The sequence below is a fragment of the Mustela nigripes genome, chromosome 7 (assembly GCF_022355385.1).
Source record: "Mustela nigripes isolate SB6536 chromosome 7, MUSNIG.SB6536, whole genome shotgun sequence".
Taxonomy (NCBI): domain Eukaryota; kingdom Metazoa; phylum Chordata; class Mammalia; order Carnivora; family Mustelidae; genus Mustela; species Mustela nigripes.
This window is the reverse complement of record NC_081563.1, coordinates 73,241,230-73,266,861: the sequence shown is the minus strand read 5'-3', so window position 1 is coordinate 73,266,861 and position 25,632 is coordinate 73,241,230. Positions and strand designations below refer to the sequence as shown.

Genomic DNA, 25,632 nt, shown 5'->3' with positions numbered 1-25,632 from the left:
AAGAGTGGAAATCACCCATTCTGAAAGGTGTTTTGGCAAAATAGCAGAATGGATCCAGGATCTTAAAAAATGTCCTGCCTGTTGACTTCCTAAACTGCATCCTAAGTAAGAAATTGTAGCTGCCCATGAGGACTACAAATAAATCATGACTATTGGATAATAATAAATATTCTTTCAAGACCTGATATTTAGTAGTCGTATAATACTTCATCAGTGCTGATATACCAAAGTTTTATTATTTCTATATTACATATATTTATCAGTTTTCAACTTAAAAAAATTTTATTTATTTATTTATTTGACAGAAAGAGACACAGAGAGAGAAGGAACACAAGCCCCGAGAGTGGGAGAGGGAGAAGCAGGCCTAGGCCCCTATGTGGGCCTAGATACCAGGACCCTGGGATCATGACCTGAGCCAAAGGCAGACCCTTTACGACTGAGCCACCGAGGTGCCCAGTTTTTAACTTTTTATTATTATAAGAACTCTAGCATGGATATCATCCAGTAGTCATGATTTATTTATTTTTAAAATTTGATTTATTTATTTGAGATAGAGAGAGGGAGAGAATGCACAGGGCCTCCCATGCACAAGCAAGGGGGAGGGGCAGAGGGAGAAGGAGAAGCAGACTCCCCTCTGAGCCAGGATTTCCAGTGTGGGGCTTGATCCCAGGACCCTGGGATCATGACCTGAGCGGAAGGCAGATGCTTAACCGACAGAACCAGCCACTCAGGTGCCCCAATAGTCATGATTCAATGTTCAGTAAAAAATGTAGAATACAAATCTATTTATATAATGCAGTCCCAGCTTTATTATACATACACTCATATACATATATACATACATAAAAGGAGGAGGAAAAAATACCACCAGGTCAATAACAGTCATTTCTGTGAAGAGTTTTAACATATTCTTCTTTAAAAATTTTTCCTTATTAAGTCCCTAGGGCTAAGCCCAAGGTCTGTCACAGCCTTGAACCTAGCACTAAACATGACTCAGTACCTCTTTCATTCTCCAGGAGGAGTAGGACAGGCCCAAGTGTTGATTTTTACTGAAGATTCTGTAGGAAAGACAGATGAGATGTTTTACACCATGCAGTTCAGAGCAACTCAAACATATTCTTCAGATGTGTCTTGTGATGGTTAATTTTATGTATCAGCTTGACTGGGCCACAGGATACCCACACAGCTAGTTAACATTATTTCTAGGTGTGTCTGTGAGGATGTTCAAGAAGAGATTGTCATCTGAATCTGTAGACTTTGAATAAAGCCCATGGCCCTCCCCAATGTGCGTGGGCATGATATAATCCACTGAAGGGTATGAATACAGCAAAAGGTGGAGGAAGGGAGAATTTCTTTTGTCTGCCTGACTACTTGAGCTAGACATCGGTATTCTGCCCTCTGGAACACACTCCACTAGATTTCTGATTCTAGGGTCTTCGAACTTGGACTAGGACTTATACCATTAGTTCTTCCAGTTCTCGAGCCTTTTGGCTTGGACTGGAACTACATCATCAACTTTCCTGAGTCTCCAGCTTGCCGATGACAAGCAATAGAACTTCTCAGTCTCTAGAACTCTATGACTCAAATCATTACAGTAAGTCTCTTTATAACATCCCTATCACTTAATACAAATCCTTTTGGATATCTATCTATCTATCTATCTATCTATCTATCTATCTATCTCCTACTGGTCCTACTGGTCCTGATTTTCTGGGTAACCCTAATACATACCTTATCTGTCAGTTCTCTCCATCTGGAAGCCACACCAGGTTTCCTCTTTATTGTCTTTCCCTGGGTAGCAACAGACAGACTGGTTTCTGGCTTCTTCGATTCCAGAGCTTGTCCATCCCAGGCTTCCAGATAGCTCTCCCTTTCTTATGCAGAACAATTCACTTCTCCTAATATGCATACAACTCTCACTTGGCAAAAACAAAAATTCTTGTCAGTTTGCAAATTTTCTACAATAAGTTCATATTACTTTCTGAATCAGAAAATTCTGAAATACTCATAGCAGCCAAGTACGGGGAAATTTTTTTCTAGGCAGTCCCAGCATTAATGAAAACATGTAATCTGCAAGATCAAGTCCAACTGGTTAAAATTAATCTTAGGGCCAGAAATTCCTCAACCTAAAAAAATATGCATATTTGTATGAATTTGTCAGATAATTTGAATTATCTGTGCAGCAGCTCCCAGTGGTGACAGCAGAGATTGAAGAACTATTTGTATTAGTATTAGCTTTATATAACATGGATCAATAACCAGATAAAACAGTTAATTCTGGACCCAGAGAAAATAGTGGCATGAGCAAACAGAAGAATTAGGTGGTTCGAAGCTAATTCCTGCTTAGTTTTTTAAGTAGTAGCATAGTTCTCTTCCTGAAATCTCTAGTGTCCAAAGGAGCTTAAATTATAAATCTAGACCTTTCTCCTTTTCTAATATATGAATTCAATGCTATAAATTTCCCTCTTAGCATTGCTTTCACTGCACCCCACAGATTTGGTTAAGTTGTATTTTCACTGAGTCCAAAATATTTAATACATTGTTTGAGACTTATTCTTTGACTAGTGTGTTATATAGAAGTGTTATATAGACTTATTCTTTGACTAGTGTGTTATATAGAAGTGGGTGCCTCACTTGGTTAAGCGTCTGACTCTTGATTTCAGCTCAGGTCATGATCTCAGGGTCCTGGGATAGACTCTCCCTTCCCCCACCAGCCCAGCTCAGCAGGGAGTCGGCTTGTCTTCCTCTCTCTGCCCCTTCCCCTGCTTGCTCTCTCTCAAATAAAGAAATAAATCCTTTAAAAAAAAAAAAAATAGAAGCGTGTTGTTTAATCACCAAATATTTTGGAATATCCTATCTTTCTGTTACTGATTTTCTAATTTAACTCCATTGTGATTTGAGAGCATACTTTGTATAATTTTTATTCTTCTAAATTTGTTGATGTGTGTTTTGTGGCCCAGAATGTAGTCTCTCTTGATGAATGTCCCATGTAGGCTTGAGAAGACTGTATTCTGCTGTTGCGGATAAAACACTCTATAAAGGTCAATTAGTTCCAGTTGATTGATGGCTCAGTTCAACTATATCCTTAAGGATTTTCTGCCTGTTGGATGTGTCAATTACTAATGGAAGGGTGTACATATCTCCAACTATAAGAGTGGATTCATCTATTTTTCCTTCCAGTTCTATCAGTTTTGCTTCACATATTTTGATGCTTTGTTTTTAGACACACACAGATTCAGGATTAGAATGTTTTCTTGGAGAATTGACCCCTTTATTACTAGTAATTTTCCTTGATATTACTGATATTGCCATGATAGTTTTTCATGTTCTGAGGGCAGCTTTGTCTGAAATTAATACAGCTACTCCAACTTTCTTTTGATTAGTGGTCTCATGGTATATCTTTCTCCATCCCTTTACTTTTAGGGGCACTCAGGGTCCTGGGATCGAGACCCGCATCAGGCTCTTTGCTTGGCGGGGAGCCTGCTTCCCCCCGCCCCCGCCTGCCTCTCTGCCTACTTGTGATCTCTGTCTGTCCAATAAATAAATTAAATCTTAAAAAAAAAAGTGGGCTTCCTATGGACAACTTATTGTTTTCAGCCACCCTTTCAGTCTCTTTTAATTGTATATTTCTGTTCACATTGAAAATTATTATTGGGGGCACTTGGGTGGCTCAGTCAGTGATCCCGGCTCAGATCATGATCCCGGAGTCCTGGGATAGAGCCTGGAGTCGGGCTCCCTGCTTAACAGGGAGTCTCCTTCTCCCTCTATCCTTCCCCCTTGCTCGTGGTATTTCTTTCTTTCTCTCTCTCAAATAAATAAATAAAATCTTAAAAAAAAAAAAAAGAAAAGAAAAGAAAATGATTACTGGGGCACCAGTTTGGCTTAGTCTGAAGAGCAGGTGGCCTTTGATCTTGGGGTTGTGAGTTCGAGCCCCATGTTGGGTGTAGAGATTACTTAAAAATAAAACCTTAAAAAATAGTAAAATAAAATCATTGTTGATATAATTGGATTAGTATCTACAATACTTGCAACTGTTTTCTATTCATTGCACTTGTTCTTTGTTTCTTGTTTTACTCTTTTTCCACCTTTTCTGTTTTTAATTGGGTGTTTTATATTATTCCATTTTCTCTTAACACATTAATTATACCTTTTTAAAACTTAAAAAAAAATGTTTGCCCTGGGGGCACTTGGATGGCTCAGTAGGTTAAGTGACTGCCTTCAGCTCAGGTCCTGATCCCAGGGTCCTGGGATAGAGCCCCACAACGGGCTCCCTGCTCTGTGGGGAGTCTGCTTCTCCCTCTGCCTCTGCCTGGTGCTCCACCTGCTTGTGCTTCCACACGTGCTCTCTCTCTCTCTCTCTCTTTGCCAAATAAATAACTAAATAAAGTGTTTAAAATATTTGCCCTGAAGTATGCAGTATACATTTACAGCTCATCTATTTTAAAATAGCACTGTATTGCTCATTGGCAGGAGAGTATTCCCAGTTCTATCCTCTTGTCTCTTATAATTTGCTGTCATTCATTTCACTTATTCATAGCTATGGTCACCTAATACATTATTGCTATGGTTATTCTTTTAAATAAGCAGCTAACTATTAGATTAATTAAGAATTGGGGCGCCTGGGTGGCTCAGTGGGTTAAAGCCTCTGCTTTCGGCTCAGGTCATGATCCCAGGGTCCTGGGATCAAGCCCCGCATCGGGCTCTCTGCTCAGCAGGGAGCCTGCTTCCTCCTCTCTCTCTGTCTGCCTCTCTGCCTACTTGTGATCTCTGTCTGTCAAATAAATAAATAAATCTTTAAAAAAAAAAAAAAAGAATAACAAAAATACAAGATTTCATTTTATTTTCATTAGCTTCTTGACTAATACCCTTCTCTCTCTCTTTTTTTAAATGTAGATTCAAGTTTCTGGCCTCTATAGTTTTCCTCCTCTGTGAAGAACTTCCAACACTTTTTTCAAGGGCCCGTCTACTGGTGACAAATTTTCTTACTTCTTTTTGTCTGAAAAAACCTTTATTTCTCCTTCACTTCTGAAGACAATGTCACAGGATACAATTTGGTGTTTTTAAAATTTCAACACACTAATTAATTTCATTCCATTCTCTTCTGTTTGTATGGTTTCTAAGGAGAAGTCCGATGTGATTCTTATCATTGGTCTTCTGTAATTAAGGTATCCCCCCTCTTTGGCTTCCTTTGGGATTTTTCTTTTCTAAATACAAATATCAGAGAGATTTGTCTAAACAAATAAAATGTTATATGATCAGGAAAAACAAAGCAAAACGAATCGTAGGACAAATTAAAGGACGAATGAAAGGACAAACTAAAAAAATATTTGCAATGGTGGAAAAGGGTTAATAGTCTTAAGAAATAAAAAGCTTACTTATAAAGCTTAATGTTCTAAAAGAAAAATAGGCAAAGAACATGAAAAGGAAACTCACAAAAGGAGGAATTAAAATGGACAATAAATATATGTAACAAATGTAACTACAAATGAAATTAATTTAGGAAGAAGATATATTTTTAACCTCTCAGATTGACAAAAATGTGAAAATGTTTGCTGCATCTGGGAAAGGGAACTATCCTAATACAGCTGATGGCATGTGTATTTTTACAATTCTGGAGGGCAATTTGGTGAATTTTATTAAATTACTTCAAAATCTCCATTTCTTCTGATTCAGCAATTGCACACCTAGGAATTTATTCTTAGGAACTAACCTGATGTATGTGTAGCACTGTGTATCATGGTAATGTTTGTAACAGGGCAAAATTGGCAACATCTTGAAGGTCCAAAAAATGTTTGTTTTTTAAAGTTGTTTAAAGAAAAAGAGAGAGAGAGAGAGAGAGAGAGAGGAGAGATAAGAGAGGAAAGTTTGAAATAGGCAAACAGGTCCTTATATCATACAGCCTTGCCTTCCTAAGTGGCAAGCCTTCGCAGATAGAGAATGGAAGGAGCAGAATGTAATAAGACATCCTGTACATGTGATGCCCTCCTTTCTCTGAAGACCCAGAGGTTTGCACCCCCTGACAAGAGGGGGGGCTTACCTCTTTGGTTCTACAAACACACATCACTCTGTCCTCAGATCCTTCAAATAGCATTCCCATCACCTCCCTTGAAAACTGGAAACGTAGCTCCTTCATTCAAAAACATCATGTTGAGACAGGAGAAGGGTGTCTCCAACTTTATCAGTCTGACTCTGGGAAAACTGCTAACAGCTGAATGTGACTTTTCTGGGCCAGGAAGTGAGAAGGGAGATAAGAGTATAGTAGTTACTCAATAAATCCTTGGATGTAGCCAAGGCAGCCAGGATACGATGTCAGCATGCCCAGTTCCATCCTGGCCCCATTGAGTGGGATGAACCACCTACAAGTGAAGGCCCTGGAACTCAGAGCAAAGCCCATATACCTGGAATTTTCCCATATCGCTTCCCATTTTGTACCAACTTATGGCTTATGGCTGTCATGTTCTCAAATCCTCTGACATTCCTTTGGCTCCAGACCTAGGCTCCTGGGTCTCCTATCAGGTGCCTTGGCTATGGAGACCCTTTCCAGGTAAGTTACTCCAGCCTGGCTGGACTACAAGGCCTTCTGGCATCTCATCCCCCATCAGTGACCAGAGAAACTAGAATATGCCACTTCCATGCTTCTCCCCAATCTGCGGGGACCTGTACACCCTACCACCCTACACCAATTTCTCCTCCACCTAGGAGAAGAGGTGTCAGAAGCAAAGGGATATAGTTATTAGATGAAAGAACATTAGAGTTAAAAGGAATAATATTCATCATTTAGCTATACTTCATTTAAAGTGAAATGATTTACTCATGGTCACACAGCTAATTCCAAAGTAACATGACACCCAGCGACCAGGTTGGGCTTTTTTGCTTTATTTTATTTAAAACAAAATCTCATTTGTTTGTTTGTTTGACCAATTCCTATGAGTCTACCTACCTGTGATTTAGCCTAAATGGAAATGAACCACAGTCTAGTCATGTCTTTGATCCTCTTATAAGGAGGAGGGAAATGTGTCATGTCTTTTTCAAAGTTCTCTGCTCCTGGTTGTTGGACGCCCCCTTCTAGGAAGAATGAAGCAGGCCTGGCGGAAATTGATGCCCAGGGTGGTCAGGAGCAGAGAGAGGCAGAACGAAGGAACAAAAGCATACCAGAAAGAAGGCTCCCAGTTCAGCCAGCAGAAGCCCCAACTCTTTTTGAAGGGAAGGCAGGACACCAAAGTCAAAGGCCAAGTAAATACAGGAATAGTCTTTGGTTGTTGGGGCTGGAGTTTGTAGAGAGGAGGGATTAGTAAGATGTAACAGGTGAACTGAAGGGAAGTAAGGTGGGGTTGGTGAATGGGTGAATGAGGCCAGAGGGCAAATCCTTCATGGTTGCTAAATGAAAGTGTGTGCGTGTGGGGGGCAGGGTATAGCCCTGCTATAATTAATATTAATTAACATTAATTAATATTAATTAAAAATTACAAAAGAGGGGATGTGGAAAACCACCCAGGTATGAACCTCTCACCTACAGTCAGAGAACACAGCAAGTCCCGGTAACCCAAATGAATGTCTCCCAGAGTCCAGTTTTGCAGACAGTTACTGAAAGTCTACAGTCAGAGAAAAAGTTCTCCAGACTTCTTCCCACTACTGTCCCAGTCACATTGCCTTAGAGGGGTGTCGACACCATTCTCCCATAATCGCTAAGGCATTATACCTCTTACCATACTTTCTGACTCAACCATGGAAAATCTATAATTATTTTTTCTTAAAAACAGATTCCCTAAATGTCTCTATCATTGGTGTGTTAAAGTTGCTCTGCTCAAGCCTTTGGAGTCACCTATGACTTTCTCCCATTCATTCATTCAGCAAATACCACGGAGTGTTTACTCCATCATGTACATTGCGTGATGTTCTGGGTTATCCAATGGTCTATAAAACAAACTGATGTTTGCCTCATGGGACATGCACTCAAGCATTCACCAAACTGTACTGAATCTGTCTTCATAATGATGGTCATATTAATTCTTTTCCTCTACCGCCATTCCAGTTTAGTATTCCAGTATCCTGAACTTTTCTAGTAGTCTGTGTGTCTCCCTGTTTGCATTATCTCCTGCACTCTAATCTATGATACACTCAACCCATTCCTAAGTACGATAAAGCATCTGTAACACATGACATTTACAAATGTAAATTCCTGGATCCCAGCCCGACCTACTGAATAAGAAGAGTGGTAGGGTCCCAAGAATCTGTATCGTTTTTAAAGCTAACTCTAGGATTCTGATGCACATCCAGTTTTGGGAGCCATTGCCTCACATCACTATCCAAAGCAATTCTACTTGCTCAAATTTTTTGAAGGAATCCTCATTGTCTACAGAAGAAACTAACATATTAGGCTGACAATCAATATTCCAACCTGTCTATTCCAACTTGCTCTTACTAAAATTCTAGTCCACCTTTAATTACATAACCTTGAGAGAAATTACTCAAATTGGCAGGTACAAAAGCAAGGACACAGTCTTTATTATCCTGTGCTACAAAAACTCTTCTGCAACTGTCTAGGAAAAAATTTGAAGTAATAATGTATTTATGTTCTTCATCAAATACCATTGTGGTGATGAGTTTCATCCCGCATTCTCTCTTTTCCTCTCCTGTTTCTATTCCTTTCTGCTTCATGGTTCTCTTCCTGATTTTTTTTCTCATTTAAATAGTCATACTCACACTTGCTAAAGCAAACTAGTTTGTTGTTATGTTGTTAATCACAAAGCAATACGTGTTTGATTTAAAAAAAATTCTAATTACATGGAGGAAAAACACAATAGAAATTGAAAGTGCCCTCTCCCTTCCACTTCAGGTCCACTCTTGGGAGTTTGGTGACGAGAAGCCCTTTAACTTTACTTACATTTCCACTTTCCATAGGGATTCTGCACCTACTCTCTGAACTGCTCTTACCCTCCCAAACACCTCTGTCCCTGTATTGGCTGGGATCAGGTTTTCTCTCTTGAGTTCAGCCATCCAAATCTTGCGTGCTCCCTGAGGACACCGAGGACAATCATTCCTTTCCCATATGTTCTTTTTGACTACAGGAAACTAGTAATGCTAACTAGTAATGTTCTATTGTTTTCCTGACTTCCTCTCAAAAAGCTTCTTAGTTGCCATTAAAACTCTTTTTTCTACCCTCCCTTATTTTGGGAACCTTCTGTGGAGCACAGGACCATGCCTTCCACAGCGCATTTTACCAACTGGCAGAGAAGGTGATTGACAACAAGGGATGATTTCCTGAGTTCTAGAAAGATTACCCATCACCCTTCCTCCAAAATATTTCTTCTACTAGAAGCTAAAGTTTGGAATCCCTCCAAAATTTTTTTTAGTAATAGCTTTTATGGAGATATAATTCACACACTGTATATCTAAAGTATGCAGTTTGATGGTTTATAGTGTATCTACAAACTTGTGCAACTATAATAAATTTTAGGACACTTTCATTACCCCAAAAAGAAACCCATACCTATTAGTAGTCATTCCTTATTTCCCCCAACCCTCCCCGTCCTAGGTAACCACTGATAACTGTCTCTCTTCATGGATTTGCCTATTCTGGATATTTCATGTAAATGTGAAATCATACAATATAATATGTGTGGGTTTTGTTGTTGTTACTGCTTCTTTCCATTAGCATAATGTTTTCAAGTTTCAGGCATGCTGTAGCATGTACACATATTGGTACGTCATTCTCTTTTTTATGGCTGAATAATATTCCACTGTATAGCTAGATTATATTTTATCTATCCATTAATCAGTTGATAGACATCTGTGTTGTTTCCACTTCTTGCCTATTATGAATAGTACTTCTGTGAATATTCATGCACAAGTTTGTATATGGACAGGCTTTTGTTTCTCTTGGGAATGTGCCAAGGAGTGGAATTGTTGGGTCATATGGTAACTCTACGTTTAACATCTTGTGGACCTGCCAGACTGTTTTCTAACGTGGTTACACCATTTCACAGTCCCACCAGTGTACGGTGTATAAGGGTTCTAATATCTCCACATCTTTACCAACACTTATTATTTCCCATTTTTATAGATTTTATTTATTTATTTGAGAGAGAGAGAGAGAGAGAGAGAGAGTGAGAGAGAGCATGAGAGGAGAAAGGTCAGTGGGAGAAGCAGACTCCCCACCAAGCACGGAGCCTGATGTGGAACTCAATCCCGGGACTCCAGGATCATGACCTGAGCTGAAGGCAGTCGCCCAACCAACTGAGCCACCCTGGCACCCCTATTTCTCATTTTTAAATAGCTATCCTGGTGGGTTTGAAATAGTATCTCATTGTGGTTCTGATTTGCATTTTCCTAATGACTAACGATGCCGAGCATCTCTTCGTATGCTTATTGGCCATTTTAATATGTTCTTTTTTTAATTAAAGATTTTATTTATTTATTTGTCAGAGAGAGCAGAAGCACAGAGAGCTGCAGGCAGAACAGGCAGTGCAGGCAGAGGAAAAGCAGGCTCTCCACTGAACAAGGAGCCCTCTGTAGGACTCGATCCCAGGACTCCAGGATCATGATCTGAGCCGAAGGCAGATGATTAACCAACTGAGCCACCCAGGCATCCCCATTTTAATATATTCTTCAGAGAAAGGTCTATTCATATCCTTTGCCCATTTTTTTCTTTTGAAGATTTTATTTATTTATTTGAGGGAGAGAGAGAGAGAGTGCACACAAGGTGGGGGTGAGGAGCAGAAGGAGAGGGAGAAGCAGACTCCCCACTGAGCAGGGAGCCTGACATGGGGCTCAATCTCAGGACCCCGAGATCAGGACCCAAGCCGGAGGCGATGCTTAACAGATTGAGCCACCCATGTGCCCCCCTTTGCCCATTTTTAATTGGGTTATTTGTTTTTTATTATTGAGTTATAGTTATTCTTCATATATTCTAGATACAAGTCACTTATTAGTATATTATTTGCAAAATTTTCTTCCATTCTGTCAGTTGTCTTTTTTACTTCCTCAAGGGTGACCTTTGAAGCACATGGTTTTTCAGTTTTGATGATACCCAATTTATCTTTTTTTTTTTCTTTTGTTGCTTGTGCTTTGGTGTCCTATGCAAGAAACCATTGACAAAGTCCAAAGTCAAGAAGATTTATATCTATTTTTTCTCCTAAGAGTTTTATAATTTAGCCTTTACATTTAGGTCTTTGATTCATTTTGGGTTAATTTTTGCATCTGGGATGAGGTTCCAACATCAATCTTTTGCATGTGTCTATCCAACTATCTCAGTACATTTGCTGAAGAGACTTTTTTCTCCCATTGACTCATCTTGGTACTCTTCTAACAATTAAAAGAACAGAACACCTAAAATTCTGCTTTCAGAGTTGAAAGGCACCTTATGAATCTGCACTGGTCAGGCTTTTTAGTTGCAGATGGGAGAATGCATTTTAGCTATTTTAATTGGGGATAAATTTATTAAATCATTGTTGGAAGGAAAAGAGGCAGAACCTCTGGATTAGAGGTTCTCAAACTTGACTGCACAGTGGGATTGTCTGGGAGTTAATGGTCATATTATACCCCATCCCATAAATTAGACTGTCTGGGGGTAGAATGCAGGCATCGCTGTTTTAAAAAAAATATCTCCTTAGGTGACTCCAATATACAGCCAAGATTGAAAATCAGTATGCTAGACTGAGCTCCTAGGAGTAGCATCTAGGTCCACACTGCTGAATTTGCCTGGTGGGGGAACTGTTGCCATCACATACCTCAGAACAACACAACCTCTGCTAGCTGCTGCACCACTGGCATTTCTCAGAAATACACAGCTTTTGTGGCCACCTATGCGGAATAACTGGATCCAGTGTCTAGGCTGTTTCCTTTAGATAGCTCTTTTGGAAACAAAAATCTCACATAGGTGCCTCTGAATGGTAGAACCTGTCATGTACTTACACCTAGCAGCAAAGGAATCTGGGAACATAGTTTATTTAGAGCTTTTAATGCAAAGGTGGGATTCCCAAAGTGGAGAATTATTAAAATGTGATGAGTGTTAAAAAAACAAAACAAAATAAAACAAAAACAAAACTGGAGCAGCCCAGAAGGTAAATGTCTGCTGCAGGGTCAGCTGGTTGGTTACAAATCTGGGTATGCATCAGAGCCAGCTGGGGTGACTGCAATAACAAAAGTTCACAGGCCACACCACTGGAGGAACTGATTCAGTAGGTCCATGTGGGTTCTGGATTTGGGGTTTCAGATAATACAATTGTGACTGCTTGCCTCCCAGTCAAAAGACTTTCAACTTCCCATCGGGGATAAGGTAAGGCATCATCTGCATATGACTGCAGAGAAGCAAAGGAGTGACACAGACTCATACAAAAGTGTAAATGACCAGTAGAGTTTTTGGCTACAATCTTAATCACAGGCTGGTGCACAGAGGAGGGCAGAAAGGAGGCTAGACTAGTGAGTGTTAGGAATCTGGACTTTCCTGATCCTCTATGATATCCATTATCCATCCTTGGGAGAACTGTATAGTTTGAAAAGTCATTTTCAATATTAGAAGACATTTTTAACCTTTGAAGGCAAATTTAAACAATCTCTTGTTATTCGTAATGAAAACCAAAGCAAGTAAAGCTAGTAAAATTTCCCAGGCTGGTAAGGGTGTGCAGGAGGTAATGGTTTCTCAGTTAGAAATGTGTAGAGGCGGTCAGAATCTCTGTGGGAGTATGTGTCTGAGATTTTTACATTTATCTAAATAAGGTATGTGTTCAAAAGGTTGGGTAACGCTGTCCTAAATCAACTTGTTTTTCCTTTTTGGGGAAGAGAGGGTATGAATTCAAAGCAGAGCCAAGAGGGGAGCCCTCTAATGGCTCCATACTCCAGCAGCTGCCCCTTGTGCCTAGCAAATGAAATTCTTCCAAAAGACTATATATACTTTTAAAGTAATCCCTGGAGCCTTCGACGTACAACTTTTAAAAATTACTGGAGCCACCTTCCTGTAACCCAAGTGACCATCGTCTCTTATTTTATGTGCTCTATATTCACCATGTCCTGGGTCAAGACTACTTCAAATCACACCTTCCCGGAAAGCGCATTGCTTTTTATCAACAGCTTGATTCATGACCTGCAAAAATTCATAGCCCTGTGTGACCCTTCTAAAAAGCCTGCCTTTCACACCGTGTCCCCTTCAGAGGGAATAAAACATCCTCATTTCTTCTATCAGTGTATTGGCTGGAAACACTACCTGGACTGGTGGTTTATATGAGAGAGACTTGTGTTCAGGGGAAAGGCCCCACAGATAGAAAGCTGATCTCACAATACAACTGACAGCAATATGTAAGGGCCTGTTCTCCTGCAGAGGAAACAGGAACAGGAATTTTCACACCACCATGAAGGCAGCTTAGGCTGGCAGCTAGCATGTTCTAAGCCTTACTGGTTCTCATAACCTCTCTCCTCTGTTTTCATAACCTCATGACTGTTATGTCATGGGGGGGGGGTGTGGGTAGGAGAGGGAAAATTTGCCAGAAGAATAAATCAGGTATTTAATTTGCTGGGGGGATAAAACCCCTAGCAATCTGATAGGTCTTTGCCAACACCTATTAAAACGAATGTTTTAAGAAAGAAAAACGGTTACTTATGGTGTGGTGTTTCCTCTGTGTTTGGCTAATTGTAAGTCAGGCAGCTAGCAGGAAATCATAATTGAAAGGAATCCAAATAAAACAGAATCTCCTCTATCACTCATGGCTGCTTACTTAGTAAAGTTCACTTTATACCAAAAAAAAAAAAAAAAAAAAAAAAAAAAAAAAATCAAGTGTTAATTGCAGAATTGGGGTGCAGGAAGGCTTCATTTTACACAGCCAAAACAGGAGCGGTGATGAATTAACTTTTAGCTGCTTGTGATTAAGAAGGTGGTTTGAACGAGTGCCTCCTGAAGCTGGGCGCCCGGCGTGGAGGGGGTATGCTGGTTTCCTAGAGCAGCAGGACAAAGAACGGGAGAAACCGGCTCCGCCTGCAGAGTCCTTACTGTTGCTCTAAGAGCTAGGAGGCTCAGGTGACTTGTGATAGATCCTGTTCCCTCAGAAATGGAGGAAGGAAGCTGCCACCTCTGGATAAACTTACCACGGTGCTATAGCACCTCTCAGGTAGAGAAATGCAAACATAGCATTATAGAAGACCCTGTGAAATGTCAGGAAGAATTGATCGGCAAAGACTGAAATGAATGCGAACACTCATGTTGGGACGGATGTAGCGGCAAAGGCATTTTCATATAGCGCTGCGGGGGAGTGGGAATTGCTAGTCTTTCTGGAGGGCACTTACACAGCTTTATCAACACTTTCAATGTACAAACTGAGGATTGCTGGAGGGGAGAGGGGTGGGAAGGATGGGGTGGCTGGTGATGGACATTGGGGAAGGGATGTGCTATGGTGAGAGAAAAAAAAAAACCTTTCAATGTACATTCCCTTTGACCCGGTAATTCCACGTTGAGCATTCTTGGACAACTGAACAATGATATGTGTACAACGGTGTTCCCCCCAGTATTTTCACGGTGGGGAGCTACCCACGTAGAAAATATTTAAGTAAATTATAGTGCATTCATACAAAGGCATACTATATAACCATTACAAAGGATACCTGAAAAGGCATACAGAAAAACGTTAAAAGAGGTTTTCTCTGGGTGGCAAAATTTGGGATTTTTTTTTTTTAACAAAAGGAAAGGAAATTCAAGAACTCCTTGCCCTTTGATAATTGCAAAATAGAGCTGCTTTCCTTCTTCATTATTAGGGTCCCACCTAATGAGGTACCTATGACTAGGGATAAAGAGAGATATTTGTTGCACATTTCCCATTCGGATGAGAAACGCTGACTAACTCTCAACCCTGAAGGCAAGAGGCAGATAGAGAGTTCTGCTGAGGAAAAACTTTTTAAGAGATTTTGTGTTTAACAGACAGAGTTCTTTGCTAGTTGTAGATGTATCCAGGTTATGCATAGAATAAATGTTCATCCAGTGAATGAATGAATGAACTGAATGCTTTGTAGAGATAGAAGGAATGAGAGAAACCATCCAAACTCTTATTCCACAAATGGGGTGCTCGGAGTCAGCAACTAGAGAGGTGCACGCAGCTAATAACTGGTCGAGCTAGGACCAGAGCCCAGGGCTCCCGACCACTGCAAAGGCCATTGCAACTTCACAAAATCAAGAGCTATCTGTGGTTCCTCGAGTTCCTTCCAAACTCAGGAAGTGGTGGTTCCCAAGTTATGTAAGGGCTACTTAGATACAATCATTAACTGTTGGCAGGACAGTTTAAGGCTGTGATTTCACTTGGAGCTGCCAATAATCATAGTATTTTCGGCATGGTTGGTGCCCAGTAAATGTTTGGCCATTGGTAATCGGCATGAGGATGCTGTTTCCTTTGCCCTGGGAAGGATACATCAAGTGTCCCCTACCCCATGTTCATAGCTGAGGAAACACCAGTTTTCTCTCCCTGAGGGCCCTGCCCCCAGCAAAGTTGTGAACTATGTGGTTTCACATTCCTTTGATGTTCTCTTCTAGTATTCCTCTTCTCCACCTCTGCTCTTCCTTCTCCCTATCTCCTTCTCTTCTCATGTTTGCCAAAGCCTCCCAGATGGACCTATCCCATGTCCATCTTGAAGGACTATAAATAGCATTAAATAAATCGTGGCTTCTAAACCAAATTAGATGTATTTCATTGTGGACAATTTCAAATATACACAAAAGTAGCAATGATGCCCATGTCCCCATTACTTAGCCTTATCAATTGTCAAAATTTTACTGATCTTGTTTCAGCTATTTTCGCCTCTCAACTATTTTTTTGAGTATTTTATTTTATTAAATATTTATTTATTTATTTATTCGGGGAGAGCGAGCGAGCACCCACGTGCGCGTACTCCTGTGTGAGCAGGGAGAGGGGCAGAGGGAGAGAGAATCCTCAAGCAGACTCCCTGCTGAGTGCAAACCCTAACTGGGGTGCAGTGTCCAGGGCTTAATCTCAGGACCCTGATATCACCACCCAAGCCAAAATCAAGAGTCCAACTTCTAACCGACTGAGCCACCGGATGCCCCTTTTGGAATATTTTAAAGCACATCCTAGACATTATATTATTTCATTCATAAGTACTTTAGAATGAATCTCTGAGAATGAGCTTTTAAAAACACAGTCACTATGCAAGTTCACAAAAAAATTACCAATAATCCCTTAATATCACCTATCACTCAATTCCTGTTCAAGTTTCCCATTGCCTCAAAAATGTATTTTTATAACAGCTTTGATAGACTCAGATCAAGCCAATGACGACATATTTGATTTGGCTGGTATATTTCTGGTCCTTTTTTTTTTAAACCTATATTTCTGTATCTATTCATCTATCTGTTTATCTATCTATCTCTCCTTGGTGAGGTAAAATTTGCATGGTGCAAAATTAATTATTTTAAAGAGAACTATTCAGTGGCATTTAGTACAGTCACAATGTTGTGCAGTCACCACCTCTCTCTGGTTCTAGAACATTTTCATCACTCCAAAAGGACACCTAGAGCCCCATTAGAGCAGTGGCTCTCTACTCCCACCTCCCACCAGCACCTGGCCACCATCAATCTATATCCTATCTCTAGAGATTTACCTGTTCTGGATATTTCATAAAATGGAATCATATAATATGTGGCCTTTTGTGTCTGGCTTTTTCACCTCACTATAATATTTTCAAGAACCATCCACATTGGAGTATGTATCAGTACTTCGTTCCTTCCTATGGAATATATAATTTCATTAAATGTATATACCACAACTTATTTACCTATTTATTTATTGATGGACATATGGGGTGTTTTTGGCTATTATGAACACTGCTACTATGGACAGGCCTGTGTACATATTTGTCTGAGTGCCAATTTTCAGTTCTTTTGGGTTTATATCCAGAAGTGGAATTCCTGGGTCATATGATACAGTTATGCTTAACTTTCTGAGGAAACACCAAACTGGTTTCCATAGGGGCTGCCCTGTTTTACATTCCCATCAGCCTTGCATGTGTGGGGGCTCCCATTTTCCCACATCTTGCCAGCACTTGTTACATTCTACATTATTTATTACAGCCATCTTAGTGGGTTTAAAGTGGTATCTTCTGGTGGGTTTGATTTGCATTCCCCTAATGTCTAATGATATTGAACATCTTGGCCATTTCACATCTTTTTTTGGATAAATGTCATTCAAGTCCTTTGCCCCTTTTTAAATTGGCTTGTCTTTTTGGGATGGTTGTCTTTTAAAATCTAATAGTTCCCCCCCTACCCCTTGTTAGGCTATTCATTTGCATAACAAACTGGATCATTTGTCCTGTAGAATTTCCCTCATTCTGTATTTGGCTGTTTCCCCACAGTCTAATTTAACTTGTTTCTCTATCCTCTTATTTCCTGTAAACAGATATTTTAGAACTACAGGGTTTACTAAAATTCTTCCTTCCTTCTTTCCTTCCTTCCTTCCGGTGGAGATATTTCTTAGGTGACATATCCTTCCTATTGCATTATGTTGGGAAGCTCATAATACCTATTTTGTCCAGTTTACTGACCCAAACTGTATATTAAAGAACTCTAAGTTTCTTCAGGGTTATTTAAGAGGTCCCGCAAATGTCTAATTGAAATTTCACTTAAAAATTATACAACTGACTACTGCTTTTCTGGATTTTCTCAGAATAAAAAGGAAGTCATGTAAGTGAGCCCCAGCCCTCTACCTGCTTCAGCCAGAGTTACTCTGCCTTTTATATTTTGGGATCCTAGATAAGATTTCATTAGAAAAACATCACACTAATTTATTTATTTATTTATTTATTTATTTATTTATTTATTTATTTAAAAGAGTTTATTTATTTGACAGAGAGAGATCACAAGTAGGCAGAGAGGCAGGCAGAGAGAGAGGGGGAAGAAGGCTCCCTGCTGAGCAGAGAGCCTGATGCGGGCTCGATCCCAGGACCCTGGGATCATGACCTGAGCCGAAAGCAGAGACTTTAACCCACTGAGCCACCCAGGTGCCCCTACACTAATTTAAAAACTAAAATAAAATGAACCCCTTCTAAAATGTCAGGTGATTGGGTGACACTTCCCAGTGATATTTATATCATAATTGAGGACTCTGAAAGTTGGAAAGGCCATAAGACTCCATGAATAAAGTTCCACATTCATGCAGTGGGCATGGCTGGTGGAAGACAGAGTGGAGTCCTTCTGGTACCCCTTGAATCACACAACATAGGAACTGTTATTATCCCCCCAAATCTATGGCTACCTCCCATTTATATAAGATACCCTTTCTTTATTTAAATGAAAGTGGACTTTGAATAACAGCAACTCACTCTTTAAAATAGAGCTAAAGCTTTATGAGAGGACCACTGTTCAAAATAGGGGGTGTGTGAGGTAGGAATAGCTGAGAACCTAGCAATTGCCTCTGGTGTAGTACACAGATGCCCTTCAGGTGTCTTTTGCTGGAAATATCTCTAATTCTGGTCACAAGAAAAGATCCTCCATCTTTCTGACACAGAATATACACACTCTCTGTGATACCTTAAATCAATACCTGATTGTCCACTACACACTTTTTCTTGTATTCCATTAAAATTGAGCTTCTCTCTATAACTAAATGTTGAACACATCAAAGTGATGGATGGTACATCAGCCCCTTATCCCTAGGATTTTGGAGGCAAAGTCTACAGTCTTCTTGTGGCTAAAAGGAGATTTATGAAACTTTGCTTCAATTCTAGTTTAATCCTCAAGTGTCTGCTTTTTAATTGTCAAAGAGTTGTAAAGTCTGCCCTTCATGGAACTAGGAACAGCACTATGGATACACAGCTGGATCCCACTGCAGGTGGAGGAAGGGAACACTGAGTCCTCCTATTTCCTCTGAGATGAGAAGACTCAAGTTCTGATTATCTACAGGTTTGTTTCTGGAATAGGATATTTTGCCAGTAGATGAAGGCCCTAGAGTCTATTATCTTATCATTACCATCAATATCCTCCTCCTCCTCATCATCATCATGCCTATATTCTAATATAATGTTGGAAGAGAGGGACAACAAGGCCCAATCAGCTGTTGGCCCCATAGACTCCAAATTTACTGCAGGAACTCAGTTACCTTTCGGATTGTCCAAACAGAATTCTCACGAATTTTTCCATGATGATTTTGGTTAAATCTTACCAGCTTTTATCCAAACTGATAAATAGAAATACATACAATAAAAGTGAATTTTTAGGGGTGCCTGGGCAGCTCAGTGGGTTAAGCCTCTGCCTTCGGCTCAGTTCATGGTCTCAGAGTCCTGGGATTGAGCCCCACATTGGGCTCTCTGCTTGGCAGGGAGCCTGCTTCCCCTCTCTCTCTGCCTGCCTCTCTTGTCTACTTCGATCTCTCTTTGTCAAATAAATAAATAAGTCTTAAAAAATAAATAAATAAAAGTGAATTTTTAGACACAAATATCAAGGATTATCGGTTCCCAAGTCCTTTCCCTAAGTCGGTTCCCAACTAATAGGTCTCAGAGTGATAATTACAAGTGAAGGACAGAGATACTGTTGGAAGGAGGGTTGACCTCAGACACACACAGAAAATGGAGCTGCATAACAGGACTTCCTTCCCACTCATGCATTCCTTATGATATAGAAATCATCCTTTGCATGAGTTTAGATATAAGATGTTCATAAGATGAACAACTGGAGAGAAACTAAATGCTCATCAGTGGGAAGAGAGGGAAGTATAACTGGATTTTGAAACTCTAAAAAGGATGCTGCATAAAATTGATTGATGTGGGAAGATGTTCAGGATAAATTAGTTAAAAAATAAGGTGGGGAAAATTTTACATATTTATAATTTTCTTTTTAGTTTTGGATATTTTTAGTCTTGAACGAATTATGTGTGCTTTATTTGGGAGGAGAAGGGAGGTTCTATTCTAAGCCTTTTAGTATATTTGCATGGGTTGGCTTATCAGGCTAGCTCTCTGTAGAAGGCACAGACATCTTGAACCAATGGAAAAGAGACAGAGAATGAGAACTTTTCAACTTCGAAAGAAGAGAAGGACAAGCCTAGATCATGTTGGAGCAGCATTAGGACTGCCTAGGACAATGGGGGTCATGGCAAATGGGAAAATGAGAGAGTGAATGAAGACTTGGTTTGAGGAACCAAACTCCAAGCTTTGAGTCCTTCACAGTTTGGTTTAAGTATCTCCAACATGAGGGTGAGTGGAGTAATATCAGGGCCTAGGCCACAGCTGACACAAGGCAAGACAGGAGAGATCTTGTGATGTTTCCGTCCTCTATCTTTTTTTGTTTGTTTGTTTGTTTATATTTTATTTATTTGAGAGAAGGGGGGCGCACAAACAGGGGGGGAGGCAGAGAACCTGATGCAGGGCTCGATCCCAGGACTCTGGGATCCTGACCTGAGCCAAAGGAAGATGCTTAACTGATTGAGCCATCCAGGTTCCTTAATCTTCTTACTTTGCCTATTTGGTTCTGGGTGGAGAGACCTGATGGTTCTCTTCCACATATCTCAAAACCCAGGAGCTAAGGAGTGACGTATCCAACATCAGCTAGGCCAGAAAAAAAAAAAAAGAAAGAAAGAAAGAAAGAAAGAAAAAAGTGAGTTAAATAGAAAGAGGGTGATAATGGAGAAACCATGTATGTGGATCTTCTCTTCAAGTGGCAGTTCACCACCCTGAATGTACTGCCCCGGTTAGAAATGTAGGTTAGGATTCAGAGCCCAACATCAAAGGTAGGGTGCTTTGTTTCAGCAGGTTAAAAAGCAACTCATGGTATCACGGTGAATATATCTGGAAGGAGCTGGCAACTTCAAAGGGATTCATTAACAGATCTCCCCGTTAAAGTTCCTGGAAGTTTACTAAACTGCCCATAAGTGTTTTTATTAACAGCTAAAAACAGGCCTAGGAGGCATTTTAATAAAGACCTCCGGTCAGCTAACTGGACCAGGAGAGCTGTGTCGAGGGTCTGGAATAGAGAGTAATTTGTTGCAATGTATCTCTTAGGGCAAAGTTCCTAACCTTTCTCACTTCAGTTTTTTCTTTAAAACCCAGCCTTACAGGGACATTGAGAGGATTAAATAATATTGTTTGTGAACAAACTCAATAAGGCTAATTCCTTTATAGGTAAAACGAAGTGCTCAACATTACCATCTGAAGCAACATCTGTGATCCTTGCTTTGGAAAGATTCTAGGTTCTTCCCAAGTGTACCATACCTAAAAGACAAGCAGCAGAAGAGGAAGGTTAAACTCAACCCACTCCTTGAGGTTCAAAAAGAACAAAATGGTGGGATGTTGAAGGAAGGAGGCTGTTGGAAGGTCAGAATTTGAATAAGAATTGAAAGAGGTAATTCTCTCGTCCCCCAATGTTCAAATGATCTCACTTGGTCTTAAGAAGTGAAACCTACAGGGTCTGGTAAAATTTTGAAGCCTTCTGAAAGGCTGCTCAGAAAGATAAGAAAATAGAGAAGAGCCATTGTTGAACAAAGTGACATACACGCACTGCCATATTGAATCCTAGACAAAAAGATCCGCCATGATTACAATTGAGCTTTCAGTCCAGAGGCCAGTTCAGCCAAACATTTTGTTCATGCTTTTTAAAACTCAGTGGCGAGTACGTAAAAATGTCTGCAACCCAGATGAGGTTGTTAAATTCTTTCTTAAGAACAAGACAGAAAGGAGAAGTGATTTACTAGAGTATGTTGCTGGGTTTGTTTTTTATTTTTATTTTTGCTCTTCTAATCCCCAAGCCCACAGCAGCCCGTCTCGTTGAATCTTGATTTGTTTTTGTCTCATATGAATGTGAACATCCATCCTCCCAGCAGAGATGGTAAATAGCTGTACACATCTATGTCACGAAGTGGTCATAAATAACAATCATTTATGGGGCTGGTGGGAGGGCAACCTTTGGGCTTTGAGAACTGCCTGCAGCAACATTGTTCTATGAAGTTTCCTGTAACTGAAGGGGCAAAAAGCATGGATTCTTGTTGTTACTGTTTAAAATTATTATTTTAAAGTAATACATACACGTAGTAAAAAAAGAAATTGTTATATTATAGAGTGGTAGTATTAAATTAAAAATCTCTATGTCTGCCACAGTGGTTACCACTTAAAAATTATCAGTTTCAGGCTACACAAATCATACATGAACACTTTCTTGCAAAAACGTCAGATCATACAGACAAAGCTAGAGTCCTTCTTGACCATTAGCCCAATTACATTCCCCTCCTTAGAGGTAACCACCATTGTTAATGGGTGGGTTTCCTCCCAGATCTTGAACATTTTTATAGGGATTCTTGTTTTGGTTTTTATTTTACAGAAATGGTATACTACATTTATAATCCAGTAACTTGCTTTTTTGACTTAATAACATGTCTTGGATAGGGGCACTTGGGTGGCTCAGTTGGCTAAGCATCTGACTCTTGATTTTGGCTCAAGTCGTGATCACAGGGTTGTGATCTCAAGCCCCACGTTGAGCTCTGTGCTGGGCATGGAGCATGTTTAAGATGCTCTCTCTCTAAAATAACAATAATAAATTTAAAAACGTGTCTTGGATATCTTTCCATGTTAGCACATTTTGTATGTATTTCATCCTTGAAACTGTTGTATAGGGCACCTGCATGGCTCAGTCAGTTAAGTGTCTGGCTTTGGCTCAGGTCATGATCTCAGGGTCCTGGGATGGAGTCCCACATGGGGCTCCTTGTTCAGTGGGGAGTCTACTTCTCCCTCTCCTTCTGTGTGCCTGCTCTTTCTCTCTCCCAAATAAATAAATAAATAAATAAATAAATAAATACTGTTGTATAATATGACGGGCCATCATTTATTTATGAGTAGTGAGCATTTAGATATTTCTAATTTTTTAATATTACAACACAGAGCTGTACCGAACACCATTGTCCCTACTTCCTATGCATATGTGGAAGTAGTTCTCTAGAATAGATAGGAAATACCCATTTTTATCCATCTCTATTTTTAGTTTTTCTGTTGTATGTCATGATCATTCAAAATAAGATGCTTATCATTTATTTCTTGATTCACCAAATTTAAATCTTATCAATTGACTCCTTACTATAAGAGATGGGGAATTCAGCTCACTTATAAGAGCTTTTACTTCCCTTCCACTGCCAGCTTTTGTTAGTTACATTTTTATTATTGTCTTTTCTGTTCATTATTTCTACACCTTTATACACTACACTTACACATCTAGTTTTTATAACATCAACTTTAGACAATATCTTTTGATTCTCTACCATGCGTGAGGGTATTAGCACTTCTGTTTCATCTTTCCTCATCTCCTTCCCTCCTGACCTCTGTCAACTACACTATTACTCTCACCTTGTCCAGGTTCACAACCTTTACCTTCTATTCTGTACCTATACAACCCTCTGTGGTTTCTCTGTGGACTGATTCTAAAAGTTGCAAACCTTTTGATGATGTTTTAATATCATGACTCTTTAAATAAGGTTCTCCTCATACCAAGCATTGTTGTCAAACCCTTAGAGAAGGAGCGGGACTGTTCAAAACAAACTGTTCAATCATCAAGGTCAAAGGGACTGCATTCTCTTATACATTGATATGTGCTGGAAATAATGCTGCATTTTAGTTTGCCTCACAGATGGAGCCTAACTTTCTAACAACAACCTTCCACCTCTGACATTTCTAATGTTTCTTCCTTCCCTCTTTCCTTCCTTCCTCTCTTCCCCGCACCCCCTACTTCCTTATTTCTTATCCAACTCTGCCTTTATCCTCCATGTGCATTTGGGGTTACAGCTTCCTTTGCTCTATTCTACCTGTAAATAAGTTCTTATCCACTTTCTCTTTTCCAGAAAGTCATCAAATTCTCTAGTCTGTGAACAGATCCTCCTTCCTATTCTCTTTTGTGTGTCTTCACTCTTGTTTGAGGTGGGGCTTGGGGGAAGGGAATGTAAATACACCCTCTCCATCATCTATCCTGGACCCAACAAAGCAGGAATTTTTAAATGGTCCCATTAAACACCACTGTTTCTTTGAAGGCATTTTCAACACATGGGTGCCAATTTCAGCAAACAAAACAACTCTTAGTTTTCTAATTAGCCAGGGACAGGTGAGAGAGTCTATAACCCATACCACAAAACAAAACCCTGGAGCCTGTCAGAAATGGTGCTCACTATTTAATTCTGTTACAAGGCACCTAGTCTAAAAATTCGATGTCTATATCCTTGTCTGTCAGTCCTGATTAAGAAGGGGAGGGACTGAAGAAAGACTCTAAGGTCTATGGCAGAGCTGGAGGGATAGGCTGTTCAATGGCTTATTATTTTTCAATGCAGCTTCCCCCAGAGAATTGGTAGTTCCAGTAGCCCAGGGGAAGTCAGGATAACATAAAGGATAAGAACTGGGGACCCAGAGTTATTCACCTCAAAGATACAAATGTAGTGATGCAAAGGGGCATGTACACCCCAATGTTTATAGCAGCAATGTCCACAGTAACCAAACTATGGGAAAAGCCTAGATGTCCATCAACAGATGAATGGTAAATTGCAGTATATTTATACAATGGAATATTATGCAGTCATCAAAACATGAAATCTTGCTATTTGCAACGATGTAGATAAAACAAGAGGGTATTATACTAAACAAAATAAGTCAATCAGAGAAACACAATTATCATATGATCTCAATGATATGAGGAATTTGAGAAACAAGACAGAGGATCATAGGGGAAGAGAGGAAAAAAATGAAACAAGATGAAACCAGAGAGGGAGACAAACCGTAAGATACTCTTAATCACAGGAAACAAACTGAGGGTTACTAAATTGGAGAGGGGGAGGGGAGGTGGGGTAGTTGGTTGATGGACATTGAGGAGGGTATGTTCTATGGTGAGTGCTGTGAATTATGTATGGCTGATGAATCACAGACCTGTACCCCTGAAAGAATAATACATCTATATGTTAATTTTAAAAATTAAAGAAAAAAAAAAGAATTGGGGACCCAGAGGGCGCCTGGGTGCCTCAGTCAGTTAGGCATCTGCCTTCAGCTCAGGTCATGATCCCAGGGTCCTGGAATAGAGCCCCACGCCAGGCTCCCTGCTCAGTAGGGAGTCTGCTTCTCCCTCTCCCCCATGCTTGTGTGCACTCTCTCTCCCTGTCAAGTAAATAAATAAAATTAAAAAAAAAAAAGAATTGGGGACCCAGGGATTCTGACCCTTCATAGCTGTGTGATCTTTTTTACTATTTCTTTTCTTAATGAAGTCCCTAGTCTATAAAGTGGAGGAATAGTTTTCACCTCGCAGGGTTGTTATGCTGATTAAGTGCAATAATACAGAGAACACAGTTGGTGCCAACACATAGCAAGCATCCAATGAATGCTAGCTATTTTTTAAAAAAAGATTTTATTTATTTATTTGACAGAGATCGCAAGTAGGCAAAGAGGCAGGCAGAGAGAGAGAAAGAGAGAGAGGGAAGCAGGCTCCCCGCTGAGTAGAGAGCCCGATGAGGGACTCGATCCCAGGACCCTGAGATCATGACCTGAGCTGAAGGCATTCGCTTAATCCACTGAGCCACCCAGGCGCCCAATGCTAGCTATTTTTAAACAAACTTTGCATTTTGAGTATACACTCCTCTATGGGACATTCCTGAGGAAGAAAGCAAGTAGTCCACCCTCACGGAGTTCCTAGTCCAAGGA

The 25,632-nt window shown here is 40.0% G+C and overlaps 2 long non-coding RNA genes across 2 annotated transcripts in view; one reads left to right on the top strand and one right to left on the bottom strand.

Moving 5' to 3' along the window:
- The window catches only part of LOC132022574 (uncharacterized), a 110,870-nt gene that overhangs the window by 37,818 nt on the left and 47,420 nt on the right, over nt 1-25,632 (top strand). The gene's annotated exons all lie outside the window — the stretch shown is intronic.
- On the bottom strand, nt 1,032-21,172 carry LOC132022573 (uncharacterized). Its single transcript, XR_009405631.1, has 3 exons — nt 21,124-21,172; nt 1,732-1,919; nt 1,032-1,058 (listed from the first exon to the last, which is right to left on the bottom strand). It is a non-coding gene; the product is annotated as an uncharacterized LOC132022573 (long non-coding RNA).